At 37.7% G+C, this 20,639-nt stretch overlaps 1 pseudogene; it reads right to left on the reverse strand.

Annotated features, from left to right (window-relative positions):
• Nucleotides 1-253: 253 nt before the first annotated feature.
• Nucleotides 254-20,191, reverse strand: LOC149247613 (serine/threonine-protein kinase STY13 pseudogene; annotated as a pseudogene).
• Between the last annotated feature and the right edge of the window lie 448 nt (nucleotides 20,192-20,639).

Here is a 20,639-nt window from a genome sequence, read left to right on the forward strand (position 1 = left end):
CATTTCAATATAACCATTCAAAACCTGTGAGAAAATATTATGCATACTACTTTGTACCATCAAACTGACCATTCGATCAAAATGACAAGTGCATCGATATAACATAGTAGCATGATTCAATCGTATTTCCTTAACTATGCATAAATTTGATAGCAATATGAAACTCGGTGAATTTTCCATACAGTGTGTAAATGATATGGTCAACCTACTTTCCACTGCAACCCAAACACCTCAAAATTATTTTTAAAAACCACTAAAAAACATATAAACCCTCCCAACGGCATGTTCTAGTTTTGGGAGTCATGCTCTCTGTCAACACTTCAATTCTAGCAACCCCAAAATCCACAATCTTGATAGACTTGTCTGTAGCTATGAGCAGATTATCAAACTTCAGATCCCTGTGAATAAACCCAATATTCTGCAGATACTCCATGCCCCTTGCCACATCCAATGCCTGCTTCACTGCTAATTTTAAAGGCACTGGGCGGTTTTGTCTCTTTGCCAGAGACTGCCTCACAGAACCCCCCTTGGCATACTCCAATACACCAAACCATAGGTTTCTTACAACCCCCTATGAATCTCACCACATTCTCATGCCTCAGAGTGGCCATCATCCTAGACTTTTTGTGTGAATTGTTGCTCCAAGATTTGGGCTTTCTCTGTATTATCCTCCGATCTCTCAAGGATCTTCACTGCAACATCCTCACAATTGTACATACCTTTATAAATTTTACCAAATGTTCTGTGTGCAAAAAGAAGATTGGTGTTGAGTTTTCTTAAGCTAATGATCGACTCATCATATTCCTCAAGGCCATCATCATCCATAAGTGCCTGTGCAAGGTCATCTTCTCTAGGGATCTGAGCGGTTATGTTGTTATGGGCCACACTGTGGGCTATGGATCCTTAATCTAAAAAATAGATAGAATTATTACAACATTTAAAATGAAAATGGGCATGCCCTGGTGCAGTTCGGGTTTGAATCCATGAAGCTTAACTAATTCTTTAAAATAACTTGAAGTAGGCCCTATCAATAATTTAAAATATGGTATGAACACCTACATTTAAGAGAGAGCGAGAAATTTTGAGCAGTTTAGTTCTTCTACATAATATCAGTATGCATGTATCCAAACCCTCGTGGAGGCATACCTACACCAAGGAAACAATACAGGATTAGTTTCATTATAAACCCCCATAAGAACTAGAGTGAGGAATGGAAAATATGCCATAAGGAAGTTTCTTTTAGCGTAAAGGAGGACACCATACTTACGGGTGAAATCCAACCATTAACCCACAATTAGAATCCTTAAGGAAAGTGGCAAGTGCTAAATATAAAAAAAGGTGATCAGAACACTACTGTTGAGTTAGAAGATCGAAGACTAGGCCTAGTGAAGCGATATGTCTCCACGTCTACCCTGGATAATGAAATTGCCATGAAATAAAATGTGTTTGATGATGAGCTAAGCGTTGAAATTTTTTTTTCCAACAAGCAGGTAAAACAAGAAAAGAGTACAATTCTTTTCTTCTACAAAATTTTTGGCCATGGTTTACAGTGATCAGAATGGTATAGTTGAGTTGGAAGATGTAAGTCCAGGCCTAGTGAAGCGAAATGTCTCCAACTCTAGCCTGGATAATGAAATTGTCGTGAAAGAAAATTCACTTGGTGATGAGGTGATCACTAAACAAATTTTTTTCGACAAGAAGGTAAAACAAGAAAAGAGTACAATTTTTTTCTTCAACAAAATCTATGGCCATGGCTTACAATGATCAGAACAGTACTATTGAGTTGGAAGATGGAAGACCAGGCTTGGTGAAGTGAAATCTCTTGAAGTCTAGCCTGGATAATGAAATTGTTGTGCAAGAAAATGTGCTTGGTGATGAGCTGGTGTGCTTAGTGAAATTGTCGTCCAAGTTAATAATTGTTCTAAAGGGTTAATTGTAGTAAGGTTTTGAAAAATTACCCTACTAGGAGTCACGATGGCCATATTTTGAATGATTGAAAATATAACTTTTCTTTCTATGCAATCTAGAGAAAGATTAAAGTTGTAATGGTAAAACTCTTCAGGGAAAATTTACAATACCTGCAAGCCAAATGACAAGGCTTATAAATTTTTGTGTAAATGACCTTAGAACAAAAAGTAAAACCCTCACAAGGCACAAGTTGAATAACACAAAATCTTAGTGAATCTTACAAAAAAAGTGCACAGGTATATTGTCTTTTGAACGTGGAAGGAAATCCTTGGATGTCAAAGGTTATATTACACAGAGCTCTCAAGAAGTGTAGCAAGAAACTACAATGATCCAAAAGACGATGACCAACCGAAACCACCCCTCCTCCTGATGTTGCTCTGACATTGTGGAATGTCATCGGCTTGAGGTCTTCAAAGGGCAGAGAGAAGATTTTATGCAAGAGGGAGTTGGGAGGTTGTGGGGGGAGAGGCGTCAGGAAGAGGCGACGATGCTACAAAGGCACCAGACAAAGGCCATGACTAAATGGGAGGCATGTACGCAAAGCGGCCTCAAATCAACCTATGACACGTGTCATATTTTCATTTTCCAGAAGGACAAAAATGAAATATTTTAATTGATTAGGGTGAATAGTGTTTTCCCACCCCAATCCGGCAAAAAAAATTCCGATCGGAGTAAAAGTACTTTCAATTATATTCTTTTTTTATGTATTAAACATTAAACACTATGTAAAAAGCCAAGTATTGTTTTACTGTTTTACATTTTATTTATTTCATAAAAATAAACTAATCATTGTTTTACTATTTTACATTTTGTTCATTTAATGAGAATAAGCTAATATAGATAAAATGAAAATGCAGAGAATATCTAATAGATAAAATGAAAACCCAACAAACCAATCAATGATTTTATATATTATGTCTATTATTTACTGATGCAAGATCATATAACCTAGGGTATCATGTTTACTAAATGAGTTAGTTCCCTAAGTTAGGATTTAATTATTTAATGTATTTTTCCTATAGTTTTAAAAGAAAATGAGAATAATTGTAATTAGGAGAAAGTTCAAGAGTAGTTTGGAAGAGTAGAGAGATTTGAGAATTAGTTAGATCTCATCTAGAGATAAGGGATTAGGTGAGTTTTATGGATCATGGGAGGATCTAAAGAGACAATGTAGGAGTTTGTTTAGGATCTAGAACCTACTTTCCGTTTAGATCCATTTGTATAAATCAAAGAGTCATGTAAAGGGGTGTGTGTGAAAGAGAAGAGGAATGAGAGGACAATTATCATGCCAATAGTTCTTTTGTGAATATCTTATTTCTTTAATGAATTATTTCTGATATTTTGTATTCATTGATTGTGTGTTCATTTTAGTTTATGTGTGTGCGGGTTTTTAGTTGTAGTCTCTATGGTCTGTGCCATCATTTTTGTCTGAGAGAAGAGTTCATATATTGATTTTCATGCTTTCTGGAAGAAAAGGAGTTGCATAGTGTGTCAGTCGTTAGAGTTGTGTTAATTGTCTACAAGAGTTTTGCAACACTGGTTGATTTTTTATTACATTGAGAGTCATGTGGTATGCTCACTTGGGAGCTATGTGAATTGATGTTTAGGTTGTACAAAGGTCAAAATTATTGTTGTTGGATCGTAGCACCCACAAAAACTAAATAGTCTCTCCCATGAATGAAAGCTTGTTGATTGTGCTAGAAATCCATCAACCAAGGAGATCTCCCCAATATAATGTCTCAAACATACCTCACACTGTTTCATGTAGGAGTACCATCCAATATAAAAGCATGGTTGCCAAATCCTTAAAGATTTTCCTTAGCTCTAGCTGTCAGCATAGGAGAGTGATGCAATGGTGTCTTTGAAAAGCAAGGGAGGTGTTCTTGGTGAGTGTCCAGTTGCAACCAATTGCAAAGGGGGGAGAAAAGTGAGTCTCTAAGTGAGAAGCAATAGTACCACCCAGGAAGAGACACACATGAACCAGAAGCCTTCATCTAACATCCAACTGAATAGTCCACAACAGATGCGACAGTCGTTACAACCAACAAACAAGGAAATATTTGTCTAGTATCCCAGGGAATAGTCCACAAGGATGGGACAAGAATAACAACCATTACAAAACATTCTCAATAATATAAGCACTAAAATAACCAATTTAGTTCAACTATCTTATTACATGTGAAAGAAAACATGAAATACAAACAGTCTTACAAACATTCATAGTCCATGCATGAAGAACATGCTAGCCTTAAAAGGATTATGTTATTAAGCAAAAGTTTGAAGACGCATGTTTACAATGTAAATCACTAGCCCCAATAGTGGGACATTGGAGCCACTCCTTTCTCCCTAAAGAACTAGTTGATCTCTCTAATGCCTTACAGGAGGAGCCAAGGTCAAAATTCCAATGCTCATACATTGATGGGGTATATATAACCAAGGGGTAATGCTTCCCCTTTGTGACTCTATGACTACCCTCATGATTGTTCAACTTCCCATGACTTTTCAAATTATGTGACTTTCCATATTACATATGTGTCCTTTGGACTTCTACTTTATAATGAATACAATATACATGGATCACAATGATGATGTGGTATATGAAAACTCATGATGAGAGATCACATGGCACTACTGATATGAACTGCTTGGATGTTGTGGTAGTGTCAGGCCACTTTTATTGCTATGATTGATGTCCTCCTGAGAATGATTTTGTCTTCTACCCCCCCATGGCTTGGTAATATGAATAGTCAATGATATCAAGTCTTGAGTGGTGGTCACGAATTGGTGTCCCTTTGTCCCGCCTTGGAAGATCAACTTGCTTTCTCGATTGAAAGAGTTTCTTTTACATGTCTTCCTCCTTCATCTCTTTCCTCATCATGACATCGCGACAAAGTACCTATATCTGGAATTTACTCATGATGAGACGACATCAGCCTGAAAACTTCCTAGCCTAATATGGTGCACCCAACTTGAAAGACTAAGGTGGAATTCAATTGCAGGTAAGAGAGAGAGGCTCAGTGACTACGCTATGCAATCCTAGCAACCAGGGCTAAGGCTTGAGGCCTGGAACTGTGCAATGTGCAGTTCAAACTGGGCTCAGAGGTTGTATTTTGCATAGTTTTGGAGGTGATGGATTCCAAGTGGAGGGGCCACTGTGGAATATTTATGCATAGTTTTAGGAGACAGTGGGTCCGGATGAGGGGAGGACAACTGAAGATAGCTTCTGCGCAGTTTTGGAGGGGAAGGCTGACTAATTTCTACGCAGTTTTGGGAGATAGTGGATGAGGTTGAGAGAGTCACCACTATAAGAAGCCTTTGCGTAGTTATAATACTGAAGGGAGACTAGTCCCCTATAGGATTGCATAGCTCAGATACACAAGGAGGCATCTTGTTTCTTGTGCTTGCACAATGTGCATTTTGGTTCAGGCTGATTGAAAATATTTCACAATTATGGAAGGGAAGGTTGGGTCTTGGGCTCAAGAATTGTGCAATGTAGCAGTCTTGGGGGACAGTAACTGCACATTGCATAGATTCAGGGTTAATGTCACAACCTGTTGACCAGAACTACGCAATGCGCATTTGAGGCAAGCTGGGTGAAGCCAAGTTGAAGGGTCGTGGGGCTTCTTCAGAAAAGGCTAAGTGGCTGACCAGTGAGATTAACAAGTGAAGTGATCAAGATTTTTCTATGTCCTAACACTTAGAATACTTAATGAATCAACAACATTGTTTAACCATGACACATGAACAATGCTTCCACTTGTGTGTGCACGCTTCATGACGAGTTACAACAAGTGTGACACCTAAGATATACTTTATGACAATTGTGATGACACTTGTGTGAAAACACTCAAAACTTTTTGAATGAGTGCAACAAATGTTTATATGGTTAGGAAAACTCATAAACACAAAGATTTTACCTTGAAACCACCAAAATGAGCTTATGCATATAGTGTGATAGCCAACATGCAGAAAGACAACATTTGTCCTATCTTGCGAAAGGGAGAAAAACGCTTAGAGAAAACACATGGAATGACATTTAGTGTTTGTGACCATACATGTCATTGAATACAAAATGATATGACAATGATAATTTGTTCTTCAAACTACACTAAGAGGTGCATTTCAAATTCATGAAAGATGTGCTTTGTTCTTAGTACCTACCCTCCAAAGCGATGCGAATTAGGTGGAGTATTCATGCATTCCTAATCTCGTATATTCTATCATACCCCAGGGATAATTGGTCTTCTTATCTGATGATTATATTTTATCCTTAGATCATCCAGTGTCATCTAGCATAACATCATTATTCATATCCTTCTTTATCATATTTCCATAGCATAGTATACTTCCTGTATCTGTAATCCTCTCATGACAATACGACATCAATCTGATAAACCCCTAGTCTAAGATTATGTGTGGTAATCCATTGATTGAGCCAGAACCAGTAATAGGTAAAGGGGGAAGGATTAGTGACTGGGCTGGATTGACGGATAAGATTACACAATGCTCACTGAGGGAAAAAATTCCATAGTTCAAGCAGGTAGTGGAAGCTACGGGATGGGGCCCTCGAAGCAAAAACTCCATAGTTTCAAGAGGTAGTGAGGTTTGGCTGAGGGAAAAGACATTGTGAGAAGCATTTGCACATTTTTGGTTACCAAGGGAGGTTTGACTTTTGTGAATTGTGCAATTCCACTAGCCAAGGGAAAAGCTTTGGGGTTGAATATTTGAAGTGCATAGTTTAGGAGGGTTTGATGAGGCTAGGTTGCTAGGAATCCTCCAGAATTTCGCTAAGTGTGGGTTCAGTGGAACCAATGTGAATAGTGACAAAACTTGATTGTGACCTCACACATGGACACTTTGTGACACAACGTAGATCTTCCAGAACATATGAAAACATACGTCCCTTGGTGCAACAATCTTTGTGGCAACTTACAACAAGTACAACACCGAAGATAGACTTTGTGATGATAATGTTGACACTTGTGTAATAGTGCATGAAAATTTGGAAGTGAGTGAGAAACATGTCTATATGATGAGAACAACTCATTTTAACCAAGATTCCCCCTTGAAGAAAACCAAAACTCCCTTTTGCATGATAAACGATAATTCTCGTGCCCGAAGATGACACTTGCTATATAAAGTTAAAAGTGTCAACAACACTTGAGATCAAGGAAGGGATCTTGAAATCATGAGTTGACCAATAAATGACTCAGGAACGACCAATAACAAGATCCATAGTAGGCTCCAAAATTTTAGTGTAGGCCAAAATTTGGAGGGTGTTGCAGCTGCTACAACACTTGGAGACACACTGATAAAATCTAGCTTCTCTGTTTTGGTTAACTCTTTCATGCGGGGCCTTGGTTCTTCGGGGAGCATTGATTCATTGTGTAGATAAATTTGGCCTTTTCCACTAACCCCATGACTAGACATGGTATCCTTTGTACTTTATTGGTTGAACAGAACATGTAGTTTGGAAATATCATAGTGTTTCATCTCTGGTGTTTCTCCTCTTCCAGCAAGCCTATACAGTACCCTAGCGGAGTCATGCAGGAACAAAAACATGTCTCCGCTACCATAGAGCTTGGATAGTACCCCAACGGAGTTGCTTGCTTCACCTCTCTATGCAGGAAGCCTTTCTCTTCTTTCACCTTTATTTATTTATTTTTAAAAGAGGAATGTGCATTGGCATTTATTCATTCTGTGAAAAAGAGGGATCCTGACTTATTGAGAGTAGAAGAGGTTGTTCCTTCAGAGAAGTGTATAAAGACCTCTCATTTAGTTTTTCTCATTTAGATTTTCCCTTTCTCCTTCTATACTAGTTGGATAAGCATGAAGAACATATATAAGAATTGACTATAGGTATAAGGTTTCATAGATAGACACAGGTTCATGGTTGGACCAAAACTCTCCTTACAAACGAATCACATTTTCTGTCAGAACTTCATCGACCAAAAGACAAAGCCAACACAAAGAAGTATGGTTGGAGGTTTAACCAAATGTTCCAATGTCAGAAGACTCTTTATAATTCGGCCACACAGATACAAAGAAGCCAAAATAGGTCCAAGAACAACACTTATTTGCATGATGAAAAAGAAAGGATAAACTCAACAAAAAAAAAACAAGGTGAGAAAAATAAAATGCACAAAAAAGGGAACAAAAATAGGAGAAAATAAAACAAAATGGATCAAGAAAAAAAAAAAGGAAAAACTACAAGGAATGAGTGCAAGAAAGGGAAAATCGGGATGCAGCTAATCCTACTCCTAACCTAATAGCTAGAAGGTCGAGGTCACATGTATTGAAATTTCAAGTGAAGACAACATAATTGTTCCTGACTTGCATCCACAAATATATGAACAATTGGAACAGATACAAAGTAATTTGCCACAAAAAATATGAGATCTGGAATAACTTGCTCAAAATTTCGAAGTTCTTTCTTATGGGCAAAAAGATGTGTCACAACCACAACTTTCATCCAATTCACATTCTTATGTTTCCAATGAATATTGTCTTTCAAAAAACCTTGGAAGCTTATTTTTTATGTGTCCCCATCTACACTAAAATATTTAGTAAGCGCGAGGGAAGATCAAAACTTTTTGTTCATGACAGAATCTGCCAAGCAAGATTGCTCTAACCATTCAGCAATTGGATCATACAATTTGTGGCAACCCTCTTCAAATCTTTAAAAAGATGCATTTTCAATTAGAAGCATGGGATTTTGATGAGAATCTTGTAGGGGAAAAGATATCTTATCATTTTTAACAGTCACGTCGAGATAGTGAGGACTCGACATAACTATCAATGAAGGTTGAAGTGTTTCAACTATTTGACACAAATTTGAACAGTGAGATATTAAACGATTAAGGTCAAGAGATGTAAAACCACTCTCCTTAGATGTTCTTATGGGAGAATGATAAGTTGAATGACAGTCATCAAGGATAGAGGAGTGATCAGATGATCTCATTGAAGCATCAGATTCCTATTTTGCCATCAACAAAGATAAATCAATTTGAACAGTTTTGTGAATGTTTCGAAAGATAGAATCATCTTCTTTTTGTGATGAATATGGCAGTGCATTTGTTCATAACTGGTAGCACATTGCAATAGCATTGTAATCATCGAGAGAAGTGGGAAGGGATGTTAGTACAACAGGCACATGAAACTAGTTAGGATGGAATGAACATAAAGGAGATTGATTTGCACAATAACTCGTGCATACATTCACACTCAAGAGGGTTTCACATGCAATGAAGGATAAGATTCGAGATATGATATTCACATGGAAAGCTAGGATATTCTCATCACAAAATACATATGATAGATATGATCCCTTCAATCAGGAATGATCAACTTCCATGAGAGTTACACATTCCAAACCCGATTTTGCTGCAAGATACTTTCATGAAGATTAATGAACTATATAATATTCTTGAGTCCGATCAGAAGTAAAATCTCGATATTTTGAAATATTACATCTGAAATACCAAACATATTCGAGAAACATATTTTCACTAAATGAAACCATGTAAAAAGAAGGATTGTGTGAGAGAAATTAGATTTGACATAGTTCAGGGGGTTTACCAGAGTCGTGAGATCCTGACATAACCATCGATAGAAGTTGAAGTGCCTCGATTCCCTAGTGCATCCCAGAACTTCCAAAGATTGTAGAATCACATTTTAAAGCTTGAATAAGTTCATGCATGGTTTGAGGATAGTTGATGTTACTTGTTTCAATAAAGCCATTTCTCATCAGGTAAAAGCCATCTCTGTTAGTAATTTTACCATATTTTTCAACTTCAACAACCAAATTTTCTCAAGTCGTAAGATTATTCTGAATGAAAATTCAGAGATAAATGAATCAGTGATATCTCATGAGAAAGATGATTCATGCAGGAGAAGAGATGGTGAGGGCTGGGAAGGGTACTCTATGATTTGACTATTTTCAATTTCATCATGGACAACCTGACTACCTTGTGTCAACCGAGGGGATAACTCATCAGATGAATAAATTGAATAGCATGGAGTATCTCTGCCATAAGTAGATGCATTGTAAGAGACAGGGCACATAAGATAGTGAGGCAAAGAGGAAGCTTCGATATGAACATCTTCTTTGACCAAACTAGATTAAAATCTTCATGAGAAACCGAAATATCATATGATGTGCTTGGGCATTCACCACGATATATGGCAATAGAATCATCATCATTGGAATGATTGTTTCCAAAGTCTTGGGGTTGATTGAAAGAATTGATTGCATTTGATTTACTACCGAGATTGGCAGATTGATAATCATCCAACAATGGAAGTGCATCATCTTGACATTGAGAATCTTGAAAAATGTAAGAAAGATTCAAAGCAACTTCACCTTCCTGCACCTCTAACTGTGTAGAGTGACTTCCTTTTACTTGATCACAGTTTGAACTAGTAACACAAAAATCAAGAGGGTGTGAAAGAATAGATGGTGGAACATATTTCCCAAGTGGATCATGGTACAAAGAGTCATGACCTATAGATGGAAGAGGATAGAAGAAATAAATATCACATTCGAGATTATAGTTACGAATAGTGACATCATCTTACAGAACATAGGAGTTAATATTCGACATAGGCCTCACAGCCATTTGGGAATTTCCTCCATTGAGTCTAGGTCATGAGAAATGGAAGAAGAATGAGAATATGGATTGCGAATTTGATTTTCATATTTATCATAGGGAGGAACCGCTATCAAAACTAGAAAAGGAGGAGGAAAAAGAACAAAAGGGGCAGTAAGCTCCTCCTCTGAAATTTGAGGCGTCTCATGATTTGCTAGAGTTGGGGGAATAAAAAAATTAGGGGCTTCGGGTTCACCGTGTAACGAGATAAGAACCAAACACTCAAACTCTTGTAGTAGGAAATCCTAATTCATATGTTTTTTCAGGAATTTCATAAAAAAGGTGAATGAATCGATCGCAAACATTTCAATAGTCATACTTATCGAAGGCTTTATGAAACTCCTTGGCAAGCTGGTCGAATGGATGGATAGAAGAAATGGGTAGTGTATGAAACCATTTATTAACACAACCTTTGAATGTGAGGGTGAGTAATTTAGCCATGACATGCTTGAAATGTATTCTGTTGGAAATGCAAAGAGGGACAACTTGAAACATATGTATAATAAAAGTTGGTTCACCCTCACCATCAAACTTAAATTCAGACAAGTTATGAATAACTTTCGCAGGGATGGTACAATTAAGCTCTTTATCAAAACATCTCGGGATTATGATTTTGGGAAGAGCTATTTTAAATAAGAGATTCAAACTAGACCCAATTGGAAAAACCTATTGTTTAGCCCTCCTCCTCGGGCCATTTTGTGGATGGTGCTGGAAATTTTTCAACTAAGGGGATCTCCCCAATATGAAGTCCCAATTAGACCTCACAAAATTTGGTGTTGGTGTCCCATTTGGTATAAAGGTGCAATTTTCAAATCCTTAAATATTTCCCTTGGCTCTAGTTGTCATCACGGGAGAGTGATGCAATGGTGCCTTTGAAAAGAAAGGGAGGTGTGCCTAGTGATTGTGAATTTGCAACTGTGTCAAGGTTCTTCTATTGCAAAGGGGGAAGAAAAGTGTGCCTCTAAGTGGGAGGTAATAGTACCATCCAAGAAGAGACACACATAAACCAAAAGGATCCGTCTAACATCTAGTAGAATAGAGCATAATGGGTGAGATGGTCATTACAAGCAAAAAATAAGGAAAGATTTGTCTAGTATCCCGTAGAATAGACCACAAGGATAGGACAACAATAAAAACCATTGTACCACATTCTCAATAAGTTAAGCACTACAATAATCGAAATAGTTCAACTATCTTAGTACATGTGAAACCAAACATGAAATACAAATTTCCACATAATAGTCTTACAAACATTCATAGTCCATGCATGAAGAATGTGTTGGCCTTAAAAGAATTATTTTATTATGAAAAAGTTCCAAGACACATTCTTACAATGTACATCGCTAGCCCCAATAGTGGGACATTGGAGCCACTCCTTGCTCCTCAAAGAACTAGTTGATCTCTCTAATGCCTTGCAGCAGGAGCCAAGGTCAAAAGTCCATTTCTTATACAATGAGGGGGTATATATAACCAAGGGGTAATTATTTCCCTTTGTGACTCTTTGACTACCCTAATTACTATTCAACTTCCCATGAATTTTCAGCTTACATGACTCTCCATATTACATATGTGTCCTTTGGACTTCCATTTTACAATGAGTACAATATACATGGTCCACAATGATGATGTGGCATATGAAAACTCATGAATAGATATGACATGGAACTGTTAATATGAATTGCTTGGATGATGTGGCCATGTCAGGCCACTACTGTTGTTGTGAGTGATGTCTTCTTGAGAGTGCTTTTGTCTTCCAGCCCCCATCGCTTGGTAACATGAATCCCCAATGATCTCAAGCCTTCAGTGGTGGTCACAATTTGGTGTCCCTTTGTCTTGCCTTGGAAGATCATCTTGCTTGCTCGCATGAAAAAGTGTCTTTTGCATGTTTTCCTCCTTCATCTCCTTCCCCATCACCCCATCGTGACAAAATACATGTATCTGCAATTTACTCATGATGAGTTGAAGGTAAAAAATCAATGCAAAATTAGATATGTTATCACAAAAAATAGATCATAGATATGATCCCTTCAATAAGGAATGATCAACGTCCATGAGAGGTACACATGCCAAACCTAATTTTGCTACAAGAGACTTGCATGAAGATGAATGAACTGTAAAATATTCTTGAGTCTGATCAGAAGTAAAATCTCTAGAGTTTGAAATATTACATCTAAAATACTAAACATATTCGAGAAACATATTTTCACTGAATGAAACCATGTGTAAAAAGAAGGATTGTGTGAGAGAAATCATGTTTGACTTAGTTCGGGGGGTTTACCAGAGTCACACTATCCTGACATAACCATTGATAGAAGTTGAAGTGCCTTGACTCCCTAGTGGGTCTCGAAACTTCCAAAGATTGTAGAATCACATTTTGAAGCTTGAATAAGTTCATGCATGGTTTGAGGATAGTTGATGTTACTGGTTTCAATAAAGCCATTTCTCATTAGGTAACAACCATCTCTGTTAGTAATTTTACTATATTTTTCAACTTCAACAACCAAATTTTCTCAAGTCGTAATATTATTATGATCGCAAATTTAGAGATAAATGAATCACTAAGATCTCATGAGAAATATGATTTGAAATGTTTTCTTCATGCAGAAGAAGAGATGGTGAGGCTGGGAAGGGTACTCTATGATTTGAATATTTTCAATTTCATCATGGACAACCTGACTACCTTGTGTCAGCCGAGGGGATAACTCACTAGATGAATAAACTGAATAGCATGGAGTATCTATGCCACAAGTAGATGCGTTATAAGAGATGGGGCACATGAGATAGTGAGGCAAAGAGGAAGCTTCAATATGAACATCTTCTTTGATGGAACCAGATTCTAGATCTGAATTAAAATCTTCGTGAGAAACCGAAAGATCATATGATGTGCTTAGGCATTCACCACGACATATGGCAATAGAGTCATCATCATTGGAATGATTGTTTCCCAAGGCTTGGGGTTGATTGAAAGAATTGATTGCATTTGATTTACTACCGAGATTGGTAGATTGATAATCATCTAATAATGGAAGTGCATCATCTTGACATTGAGTATCTTGAAAAATGTAAGAAAGATTCAAAGCACCTTCACCTTCCTGCACCTCTACCTGTGTACAGTGACTTCCTTATACTTGATCACAATTTGAACTAGTAACACGAAAATCAGTAGGGTGTGAAAGAATAGATGGTGGAACATATTTCCCAAGTGGATCATGGTACAAAGACTCATGACCTATAGATGGTAGAGGATAGCAGAAATCCATATCACATTCGAGATTGCAATTACAAACAGTGACATCATCTTACAGAACATAGGAGTTAATATTCGACATAGGCCTCACAAGCCATTTCGGAATTTCCTCCATTGAATCTGGGTCATGAGAAATGGAATAAGAATGAGAATATGGATTGGGACTTTGATTTTCATATTTATCACAGAGAGGAACCCCTATCAAAACTGGAAAGGGAGGAGGAAAAAGATCAAAAGGGGTAGTAAGCTCCTCCTCTGAAATTGGAGGTGTCTCATGATTCGCAAGAGTTGGGGGAATAAAAAATTCAGGTGGTTCGGGTTCACCGTGTAACGAGATAAGAATTAAACACTCAAACTCTTGTAGTAGGAAATCCTAATTCATACATTTTTTCAGGAATTTCATAACAAAGGTGAATGAATCAATCTCAAACATTTCAATAGTCATACTTATCGAAGGCTTTATGAAACTCCTTGGCAAGCTGGTCGAATGAATGGATAGAAGAAATGGGTAGTGTATGAAACCATTTATTAACACAACCTTTGAATGTGATGGTGAGTAATCTAGCCATGACATGTTTGCAATGTATTCTATTGGAAATGCAAAGAGGGACAACTTGAAATAGATGTTTAAGAAAAGTTGGTTCACCCTCACCATCAAACTTAAATTTAGACAAGCTCTGAATAACTTTCGCAAGGATGGTACAATTAAGCTCTTTATAAAAACATCTCGGGATTATGATTTGGGGAAGAGCCATTTTAAATAAGAGATTCAAACCAGACTCAATGGGAACAACGTGTCGTTTAGCCCTCCTCCTAGCACCATTTTGTGGATGGTGCTGGAAATTTTTCAACCAAGGGGATCTCCCCAATATGAAGTCCCAATCAGACCTCACACCATTTAGTGTTGGTGTCCCATTTGGTATAAAGGCATATTTTTCAAATCCTTAAATATTTCCCTTGGCTCTAGTTGTCAACATGAGAGAGTTATGCAATGGTGTCTTTGAAAAGAAAGGGAGGTGTGCCTGGTGATTGTGAATTTGCAACTGTGTCAAGGTTCTTCTACTGCAAAGTGGGGAGAAAAGTGAGCCTCTATGTGAGAGGTAATAGTACCACCGAGGAAGAGACACACATAAACCAAAAGGATCTGTCTAACATATAACAGAATAGAGCACAATGGATGTGACGGTCATTAAAACCAAAAAATAAGGAAAGATTTGTCTAATATCTCGTAGAATAGACCACAAGGATAGGACAACAATAAAAACCATTGTACCACATTCTCAATAAGATAAGAACTAAAATAATCGAAACTGTCTTAGTACATGTGAAACCAAACATCAAATACAAATGTCCACATAATACTCTTACAAACATTCATAGTCCATGCATGAAGAATGTGTTGGCCTTAAAAAACTTATTTTATTAAGAAAAAATTCCAGGACACATGTTTACAATGTACATCACTAGCCCCAATAGTGGGACATTAGAGCCACTCCTTGCTCCTCAAAGAACTAGTTGATCTCTCTAATGCCTTGCGGCAAGAGCCAAGGTCAAAAGTCCATTTCTTATACAATGAGGGGGTATATATAACCAAGGGGTAATGCTTCCCCTTTGTGACTCTTTGAGCACCCTCATGACTATTCAACTTCCCATGACTTTTTAGCTTACATGACTCTCCATATTACATATGTGTCCTTTGGACTTCCATTTTACAATGAATACAATATACATGGTCCACAATGATGATGTGGCATATGAAAACTCATGAATAGATATGACATGGAACTGTTGATATGAACTGCTTGGATGACGTGGCCATCTCAGGCCACTATTGTTGTTGCGAGTGATGTCTTCTTGAGAGTGATTTTGTTTTCCAGCCCCCATGGCTTGGTAACATGAATCCCTAATGATCTCAAGTCTTTAGTGGTGGTCATAAATTGGTGTCCCTTTGTCTTGCCTTGGAAGAGCATCTTGCTTGGTCGTGTGAAAAAGTGTCTTTTGCATGTTTTCCTCATACATCTCCTTCCCCATCACCCCATCATGACCAAGTACATGTATCTACAATTTACTCATGATGAGTTGAAGGTAAAAAATAATGCAAAATTAGATATGCTATCACAAAATACATATGATAGATATGATCCCTTCAATCAGGAATGATCAAATTCCATGAGAGGTACACATTCCAAACTCGATTTTGCTGCAAGAGACTTTCATGAAGATGAATGAACTGTAAAATATTCTTGAGTCCGATCAGAAGTAAAATCTCGAGAGTTTGAAAGATTTCATCTGAAATACCAAAAATATTTGAGAAACATATTTTCACTTAATGAAACCATGTAAAAATAAGGATTGTGTGAGAGAAATCAGATTTGACTTAGTTTGGGGGGTTTACCAAAGTCACGAGATCCTGACATAACCATCAATAGAAGTTGAAGTGCCTCGACTCCCTAGTGGGTCCCGGAACTTCCAAAGATTGTAGAATCATATTTTGAAGCTTGAATAAGATCATGCATGGTTTGAGGATAGTTGATGTTACTGGTTTCAATAAAGCCATTTCTCATCAGGTAACAACCACCTCTGTTAGTAATTTTTCCTTATTTTTCAAGTTCAACAACCAAATTTGCTCAAGTGGTAAGATTATTCTGATCACAAATATTCAGAGATAAATTAATTAGTGAGGTCTCATGAGAAAGATGATTTGAAGTGTTTTCTTCATGCAGGAGAAGAGATGGTGAGGGTTGGGAAGGGTACTCTATGATTTGACTATTTTCAATTTCATCGTGGAAAACCTCACTACCTTGTGTCACCCGAGGGGATAACTCATCAGATGAATAAATTGAATAGCATGGAGTATCTCTGCCACAAGTAGATGCATTGTAAGAGATAGAGCACATGAGATAGTGAGGCAAAGAGGAAGCTTCGATATGAACATCTTCTTTGACCGAACCAGATTCTAGATCTGAATTAAAATATTCATGAGAAACCAAAAGATCATATGATGTGCTTGGGCATTCACCACGACATTTGGCAATAGAGTCATCGTCATTGGAATGATTGTTTCCAAAGTCTTGGGGTTGATTGAAAGAATTGAGCATTTGATTTACTACTGAGATTGGTAGATTGATAATCATCTAAGAATGGAAGTGCATCATCTTGACATTGAGGATCTTGAAAAATGTAAGAAAGATTCAAAGCAACTTCACCTTCCTGCACCTCTACCTGTGTAGAGTGACTTCCTTGTACTTGATCACAATTTGAACTAGTAACACAAAAATCAATAGGGTGTGAAAGAATAGATGGTGGAACATATTTGCAAAGTGGATCATGGTACAAAGAGTCATGACCCATATATGGTAGAGGATAGAATAAATCCATATCACATTCGAGATTGCAATTACGAACAGTGACATCATCTTATAGAACATAGGAATTAATATTCGACATAGGCCTCACAAGCGATTTGGGAATTTCCTCCATTGAATCTCGGTCATGATAAATGGAAGAAGAATGAGAATATGGATTGGGAATTTGATTTTCATGTTTATCGCAGAGAGGAACCCCTATCAAAACTGGAAAAGGAGGAGTAAAAAGTACAAAAGAGGCGATAAGCTCCTCCTTTGAAATTTGAGGTGTCTCATGATTCACAAGAGTTGGGGGAATAAAAAAATTAGGGGGTTCGGGTTCACCGTGTAACGAGATAAGAACCAAACACTCAAAGTCTTGTAGTAAGCGATCTTAATTCATACATTTTTTCAGGAATTTCATAACAAAGTTGAATGAATCTCACAAACATTTCAATAGTCATACTTATCAAAGGCTTTATGAAACTCCTTGGCAAGTTGGTCAAATGGATGGATAGAAGAAATTGGTAGTGTATGAAACCATTTATTAACACAACCTTTGAATGTGAGGGTGAGTAATCTAGCCATGACATGTTTGCAATGTACTCTATTGGAAATGCAAAGAGGGACAACTTGAAACAGATGTTTAAGAAAAGTTGGTTCACCCTCACCATCAAACTTAAATTCAGACAAGTTATTCAACTTTCGAAAGGATGGTACAATTAAGCTCTTTATAAAAACATCTCAGGATTATGATTTGGGGAACAACCATTTTAAATAAGAGATTCATATCAAACTCAATGGGAACAACCTGTTGTTTAGCCCTCCTCCTAGCGCCATTTTGTGGATGGTGCTGGAAATTTTTCAAGCAAGGGGATCTCCCCAATATGAAGTCCCAATCAGACCTCACACCGTTTGGTGTTGGTGTCCCATTTCGTATAAAGGCGCAATTTTCAAATCCTTAAATATTTCCCTTGGCTCTAGTTGTAGGCACGGGAGAGTGATGCAATGTTGTCTTTGAAAAGAAAGGGAGGTGTTCTTGGTGATTGTGAATTTTCAACTGTGTCAAGGTTCTTCTACTGCAAAGGGAGGAGAAAAGTGAGCCTCTAAGTGAGAGGTAATAGTACCACCCAGGAAGAGACACACATAAACCAAAAGGATCCATCTAACTTCTAGCAGAATAGAGCACAATGGATGCGACGATCATTACAACCAAAAAATAAGGACGATTTGTCTAGTATCCCGTAGAATAAACCACAAGGATAGGAAAACAATAAAAACCATTGTAGCACATTCTCAATAAGATAAGCACTAAAATAATCGAAATAGTTCAACTATCTTAGTACATGTGAAACCAAACATGAAATACAATTGCCCACATAATAGTCTTACAAACATTCATAGTCCATGCATGAAGAATGTGTTGGCCTTAAAAGAATTATTTTATTAAGAAAAAGTTCCAAGACACATATTTACAATGTACATCGCTAGCCCCAATAGTGGGACATTGGAGCCACTCCTTGCTCCTTAAAGAACTAGTTAATCTCTCTAATGCCTTGTGGCAGGAGCCAAGGTCAAAAGTCCATTTCTTATACAATGAGGGGGTATATATAACCAAGGGGTAATGCTTCCCCTTTGTGACTCTTTGACTACCCTCATGACTATTCAACTTCCCATGACTTTTTAGCTTACATGACTCTCCATATTACATATGTGTCCTTTGGACTTCCATTTTACAATGAATACAATATACATGGTCCACAATGATGATGTGGCATATGAAAACTCATGAATAGATATGGCATGGAACTGTTGATATGAACTACTTGGATGATGTGGTCGTGTCAGGCCACTACTATTGTTGTGAGTGATGTCTTCTTGAGAGTGCTTTTGTCTTCCAGCCCCCATGGCTTGGTAACATGAATCCCCAATGATCTCAAGTCTTGAGTGGTGATCACAAATTGGTGTCCCTTTGCCTTTCCTTCGAAGATCATCTTGCTTGCTCACATGAAAAAGTGTCTTTTGCATGCCTTCCTCCTTCATCTCCTTCCCCATCACCCCATCGTGACAAAGTACATGTATCTACAATTTACTCATTATGAGATGACATCAACTCAAAAAATTCCTAGCCAAAGATGGTGCATCCAGCTTCAAATACTGAGCCGAAATTGAGTTGCAGGTTAGAAAGAGAGGCTCAACGACTATGCATTGCACAGCCCCAACAGCCAGGGCTAGGGCTTGAGGCCTAGAAATATGCATTGCACAGTCTAGGCTGGGCTCAAAGGCTATCTTCTACATACTTTTGGAGATGAGTGTCTGACTAAAGGAGGAGTCACTATGGAAGATTTTTATGCAATTCTAGGAAATAGTGGGTCGGGATGAGGGGAGGACCACTGAAGACAACTTCTTCATAGTTCTGGAAGGGAAGGCTGACTAATTTTTGCATAGTTTTCGGAGACACTGGGTGAGGTTGAGGGAGTGACCACTGTAAGAAGCCTCTACTTAGATCTAAGACTGAAGGGAGACTACTACCCTAGGGGATTTTGCAGTTTAGAGGCTCAGGGAAGCAACTCGTTTCTTGTGTTTGCGCAATGTGTAGTTTGGCCTAGGTTGACTAAAAATATTACACAATTCTGGAAGGGAATGATGGGAATTAGGTTGAATAATTGCACAATGCACCGGTCCTGGGGAACAAGAAATGTGCATTTCGCATATCCAGGGGTCAAGATCATAGCCTGTTGACTAGAACTACACAATGTGCAGTCTAGGTAGACTCGATGAAGCCAAGCTCAAGGGTCGGGGGGCTTCTTCAAAAAAGGCTAAGTGTTGGACTAGTGAGACTCATAGGTGAAGTAATGAAGGTTTGACTGTGTCCTAATAGTTATAATACTTGATGCCTCAGAAGCATGGATCACCCATGAGACATGAACAACACTTTCAGTTACGGCAAGTGCGACACCTAATACAGACTTTATGACGACCATGATGAAACTTGCACTACAACGTTCAAAACTTTTTGAATGAGTGTGACAAATGTTTATATGGTTTGGAAAACTCATAAACACAAATATAGGCCCTTAAAACCACTATAATGATCATATGAATAAAGTGCGACAACCAGCATGTGGAAAGACAACATCTTGCCTATGTTGTGAAAGGCAGCAAAACACTTAGAGAAAACACATGGAATGACTTTTAGTGTTTTTAACCATACATGTCATTGAAGACATAATGATATGAGAGTGATAAGATTTCCTTCATACTACACTAAGAGGTGCATTTCAACTTGATAGAGTATGTTGGTCAAGTGAACATTTTCATGTATTCCCATCTCAATGGATGTTTTCCCAATTCCTTTGACTGCATAGTCGTTGTTGTCTCCAAGCGTTACCTATTATGCTAATGTTCTTTCCATCAAACTTGTATTAAGTT

The sequence above is a fragment of the Pinus tabuliformis genome, chromosome 7, assembly GCF_031772625.1.
Source record: "Pinus tabuliformis cultivar Carrire ecotype Pingquan chromosome 7, CPIR1, whole genome shotgun sequence".
Lineage (NCBI taxonomy): Eukaryota > Viridiplantae > Streptophyta > Pinopsida > Pinales > Pinaceae > Pinus > Pinus tabuliformis.